Genomic DNA, 6,130 nt, shown 5'->3' on the forward strand with positions numbered 1-6,130 from the left:
TACTGTGTGCTGAGCACTGTACTAAGTGCTTTAGAAGTACAAAGCACAAGTGGGCAACGGAGAGAGAGATGGTCATTCATTCATTCATTCCTTCAATCGTATTTATTGAGCCCTTACTGTGTGCAGAGCACTGTACTAAGTGCTTGGGAAGGACAAAGCACAGGTCGGCAATGGAGAGATGGTCATTCATTCATTCATTCCTTCAATCGTATTTATTGAGCGCTTACTGTGTGCAGAGCACTGTACTGAGCGCTTGGGAAGGACAAAGCGCAAGTCGGCAACGGAGACGGTCATTCATTCATTCCTTCAATCGTATTTATTGAGTGCTTACTGTGAGCAGAGCACTGTACTAAGTGCTTAAGAAGGACAAAGCACAAGTCGGCGATGGAGACATTCATTCATTCCTTCAATCATATTTATTGAGCGCTTACTGTGTGCAGAGCACTGTACTGAGCGCTTGGGAAGGACAAAGCACAAGTCGGCAATGGAGAGACAGTCATTCATTCATTCCTTCAATTGTATTTATTGAGCGTTTACTGTGTGCAGAGCATTGTACTAAGTGCTTGGGAAGGCCCAAAGTCACACAGCAGGCAAGTAGTGGAGGCGGGATTAGAACCCACAAACCTCTGACCCCCAAGCCCGTGCTCTTTCCACTAAGCCACACTGCTTCTCAACTGCACTAAACACTTGGGAGGCTACAATACAACCGAGTTGTTTGTAAATTTATGTCCATGCAGCTAACATTGAACTGACTCTTGCCAGATATCACAAAGTCTTGCCAAGCTGAAGAAGGGAGTAGAAAGAGTTGGGGACTGGAAAACCTAAATTATAGGTCGAGTTCTTCCACTAGTCTGCTGTGTGTATATGGATAAGCTCCTGATCCCTTCTATGTCTCAGTTTCCTCATCTGTAAAGAGGAGGTGTTACTTGCTCAGTTACATTTTGAGTCCTGGGTGGGGAAGGGAATGTGTCTGGTCTGATTTTTACCCCAGTGCTTAGAAAAATGCTCAGACTGTAGTAAGTGCTTAAGAATGTAACTCCTCTTGGGCAGAGAATGTGTCTTAGATTTCCCACGCATTTAGTACAATGCAGTTGTACTCAGTCTTCAATTAATACCAATTAATATGGGAAGTAGAGTGGACTGGTAGAAAGAGTATGGGCCTATGAGTCGAGTGCCTGAGTTCCAATTCCAGCTTCATCAGTTGTCTGCTGCATGGCCTTGGACGAGTCACTTTACTTCCCTGCGATTCAGTTTCCTCATCTGTAAAATGAGGATTAAATCCTACACCTTCCCATTTAGACTCTGTTATTTTTTGTGGTATTTGTTAAGCACCGACTATGTGCCAGGAACTGTACTAAGTGCTGGGGTAGATACATGCTAGTGAGGTTGGACACCATCCATGTCCCACATGGGACTCCCAATCTTCATTCTCATTTTACAGATGAGAGAACAGAGGCCCAGAGAAGTGAAGTGCCTTGCCCAAGGTTACCCAGCTGACAAGTGGCGGAACCAGGACTAGAACCCAGGTCCTTCTAACTTCCAGGCCCGAATTATATCCACTAAGCCATGCTACTTCTCAGGGGGTTGCAAGAGCCTTTTACTTTTTTCTGCCAATTTCTAGTTGCTTCTCAGGATGGACGCCAGGTTGGCATGTCATTCCCCCCCTCCTCAGATGGTGTTTGCCCTGCCTCCGTGTTATCCATGGAAGCAGAGTTCACAGGGTCCATTTCCTCAGCCTCCAGCCACCGGATCAGGAGAGAAGCATTGAGAGCCATGACTGGGGGGGAGGGCTCAATCCTCTCTGCCCTCTTCGTCCTCGTGACACATTTGACTGCAACAAAAATTCAAGCCCCTGACATGTGGATATAATTAGCCGTGAGTCTCCCCAATAATTAGAACCTCAGGGCTCCAGGCGGCCCACTGGCAAGACTACATTAGATGCATTAAGATCTATTTGTTAATTTTTAATGAGGCTTCAAAATACTCTAATCATTCACTATATCATTTTTCAAAGATACTGCTCGCCCATTTCTCCTCCTTCCTGTCCACATTGAATTCACCTTCATCTTAAATCATTTCCATCCCAACTTTCATCTTTATCAAGACTATAATAAGCCCCTGCTATTAAGCCACTGACAAAGCAGCACATAAAATGTAAGATCAAATATAATGAAGGAATGTTAAATGATATGCCATGATTTTCAAAGCTGCCAAAGTCTTAATCTCCATTTCATTCCCCCAGCTAAAAGATAAAGTATAAGTGAAGTGGATATACCCTTTGAGGATCGCACCAGGAGAGTTTCCAGTACTCTACCAGTCTCGCCTATGGGAGGGAGAGTCAAGCAGAGGCATACCTATTCCTTTCCTAGCTTGGTCAGTGGCTAGTGAGTGGAAGGCCAACTGCTACAAGTCAAATTTCACCTGTGCTGGGCAGCAGCGATATAGGAGAGAGACGGGGGCAAAGATTCGGGTTTACCGCACAGAAGAAGGCAGTGCTAAACCACTGGAGTGGAGGCTGGGAGGCCAATAAAGAGACTGATACAGCAATCATGGCAGGATAGAATAAATGCTTGGATTAACATGGTAGCTGTTCGGATGGAGAGGAAAGGGAGGATTTTAGCAATATTGTGACAGTTGAACCGACAGGATTTAGGGATAGACTGAATATGTGGTTGAGTGAGATATAGGAGGCAAGGATAATGCCAAGGTTATGGGCTTCTGAGACAAGAAGGATGGAGGTGCTCTCTACAGTGATGGGAAAGTCAGGGGAAGGACAGGGTTTCGGGGAAAAGATAAGGAGTTCTGTTTTTGACATGTTAAGTTTGAGGCACCGGGAGGCCATTCAAACAGAGATTCCTTGAAGGCAGGTGGAAATGTTAGACTACAGAGAGAAAGAAAGAGCAGGCCTGGAGATGTAGATAGAAATCTTCTGCATAGAGATGGTGAGTGAGCCATGGGAGTCAATGAGTTCTCCAAGGGAGTGGGTGTAGATGGAGAATTTTCTGGGACCCAGAATTGAAACCTGAGGGTAGGGGGGCACTCAGTAAATACGATTGAATGAATGAGTTAGGGACTGAGATCCAGAGGAGGAGTCAGTGAAAGAGACTGAGATTGAACAGTCAGATGGGTGGGAGGAAAACCAGGAAAGGACAGTGTCAGTGAAGTCTAGATGGTGAATCCCTTGTTGGGTAGGGATTGTCTCTATTTGTTGCCAAATTGTACTTTCCAAGTGCTTAGTACAGTGCTCTGCACACAGTAAGTGTTCAATAAATATGATTGAATGAATGAAGTCAAGTTTGGATACCGTTTCCAGGAGAGGGGGGTGGTCCACAGTGTCAAAAGAAGCTGAGAGGTCAAGGAGGCGTTCAGTATAGAGAGTTTAATGGAGTGGTCTGTTCATAGTCTTGTCTCATGCCGTCAAGTCATTTCCGACCCACAGCAACTCCACAGACACATCTCTCCCAGAATGCCCCGCTTTCCATCTGCAATCGTTCTGGTAGTGGAAAGAGAGTTTTCTTGGTAAAAATCCAGAAGTGTTTTACCACTGCCTCCTCCCACGCAGTAAACTTGTCTCCACCCTCGACTGTCTCCCAGGCCGCCGCTGCTCAGCACGGGTGTTTTGACTTGTAGCAGATGGCCTTCCACTTGCTGGCCACTGCCCAAGCTAGGAATGGAATAGGTATGCCTCTGCTTGACTCTCCCTCCCGTAGGTGAGACTCTCAGAGTACTAGAAACTCTCCAGGTGCAACCCTGAGAGGGGACTGTTCATAGAAAGCACTCATTAATTATTTATTATCCCACTGACGATGATATGTGAAGAGAGGAAAGAGGCACTCTCCTTGAATGCTTAATCCCCTGGCGAAGCAGCATGGCTTAGTGGAAAGAGCACGGGTTTGGGAGTCGGAGGTTGTGGGTTCTAATCCCTACTCTGCCACTTGTCTGCTGGGTGACCTTTGGCAAGCCACTTAACTTCTCTGTGCCCCAGTTACCTCACCTGTAAAATGGGGATTAAGACTGTGGGCCCCATGTGGAACAATCCAATTACCTTGTATCTATCCTAGTGCTTAGAGCAGAGCTTAGCACATAGTAAGCGCTTAACAAATACTATAATTATTATTATGATTATTACCGCAGTTTCCAGAGAGCCTGCCTTGTAAATCAGTCCACTCAGAATGAAAACCAATGCAACTGATGCTAAAAACACTGTGTCCCATCCTACCAACCACTATAGCATTCCCCAGGACCAAAGAAGAGAAGCAGTGCTGCCCAGTGGGTAGAGCATGGGCCTAGGAGTCGGAAGGACCTGGGTTCTAATTCTGGCTCTGCCACTTGTCTGCTATGTGACCTTGAGCAAGACACTTCACTTCTCTGTGCCTCAGTTACCTCATCTGTAAAATGGAGATTATGAAAGCAAACCCTGTGTGGCACCTTGTATCTATCGACCCCAGGGCTCAGTCCAGTGGCTGGCACATAGGAAAGCACTTAAATACCACAAATTTATTACTATTATCATCATCATTACTCGCCGATTGTTTTGTGGCAGTCATTTTCACAGCCATGCAAATGACCCCTTGGAGATCTGAAACATTCCATCCACTCTGAACGCTTATCCTCCTTCCAGGAAATAGGCCGGGAAGAATCAGAGGCATTATATTGAAGACATACAGTACTTCCATTGTAGAAAACAGAAACCTTAGCAATCCCAAATGCCAATTATTTTTAACAAAAAGAAGGCCCAGAATACATTCCTTTTCTTTCTCCTCTATCCTCTGAGAATCAAACACTCATGGAATTACTTATCTTCACACTTACTGTCCTTTTTGATCTAGACCGTGGAAATTCTTTCTATAATTCAATCTTGGCCTCCTCGAATCTTTTTCCCACTGAGCTTTTTGGCCAAGTGATCGCCACTCTCAGTTTAACAGGATTAAACTATCCGAATGAACTAAGCAAAGGATTAATTGAATTAGTGGCTGGAAGGCCCCCGCCTGGAAGGGGTGAAAGTAATTTAGGTGCCAAGGCTGATTTTCTCATTACCCTGATTGCTTCTGAAACAAATGGTTTTCACACAGACTACTACGTTGGCGATGTCCTGCAGTGATGTTCCTATTAAGGTAGAAAGACTTTCACTGGACAGATCCCAGGAGCTAATCTTCTGGATGCTTTGCTCTCCAAACCCCCCGGGCCTTGGCACCGACTAGACTGCTAACTGATATTCTAGTGTACAGTGGAGTGTACAGCCAACTGCTCAGGCCTGTCCTAGCAGCTTGGAGGAGTGTACTGCACACAGTTAGGTGCTCAGTCGATACCACTGAGGGATGGATAAGTAGATCTATCGATTATTATTATTATCATTATTCTTATTATTACTATTGTATTTGTTAAGCGCTTACTATGTGCCAGACAATGTTCTAAGGACTGGAATAAATAATAAGAATAATAATGGCATGTGTAAAGTCCTTACTATGTGCCAAGCACTGTTCTAAGCACTGAGGTAGCTAGAAGCTTGTCTGGTTGGACACAGTCCATGTCCCACATGGGGCTCACAGTCTTAATCCCTGTTGAAGGAACTGAGGCACATAGAAGTAAAGTGACTTTCCCCAGGTCACACAGCAGACAAGTGGAGGAGCCCGGGGTAGAACTTGGATACTTCCAACTCCCTGGCCCGTGCGCTATCCATAAATTCAAGATCATCAGGTGGTACGTAGTCCCTGACCCAAATACGGCTTACATTCTTAATTCCCATATTACAAATGAGGGAACCGAGGCACAGAGAAGTGAATTGCCCAAAGTCACACAGAAGACAAGTGGCAGAGCTGGGATTAGAACCCAGGTCCTTCTGACTCTTTGGCTGGTGCTCCGTCCACTAATAATAATAATAATGGCATTTATAAAGCGCTTACTATGTGCAAAGCACTGTTCTAAGCACTGGGGAGGTTACAAGGTGATCAGGTTGTCCCACGGGGGGCTCACAGTCTTAATCCCCATTTTACAGATGAGGTAACTGAGGCCCAGAGAAGTTAAGTGACTTGCCCAAAGTCACACAGCTGATAATTGGAAGAGCCGGGATTCAAACCCGTGACCTCTGACCCCAAAGCCCGGGCTCTTTCCACTGAGCCACGCTGCTTCC

At 45.5% G+C, this 6,130-nt stretch overlaps 1 non-coding gene across 1 annotated transcript; it reads left to right on the forward strand.

Moving 5' to 3' along the window:
- The first annotated feature begins 2,273 nt into the window (after window positions 1–2,273).
- Window positions 2,274–2,411, forward strand: LOC119924545. Its single transcript, XR_005449253.1, has one exon. It is a non-coding gene; the product is annotated as a small nucleolar RNA SNORA7 (small nucleolar RNA).
- Window positions 2,412–6,130: the final 3,719 nt, after the last annotated feature.

The sequence above is a fragment of the Tachyglossus aculeatus genome, chromosome 2 (assembly GCF_015852505.1).
Source record: "Tachyglossus aculeatus isolate mTacAcu1 chromosome 2, mTacAcu1.pri, whole genome shotgun sequence".
Lineage (NCBI taxonomy): Eukaryota > Metazoa > Chordata > Mammalia > Monotremata > Tachyglossidae > Tachyglossus > Tachyglossus aculeatus.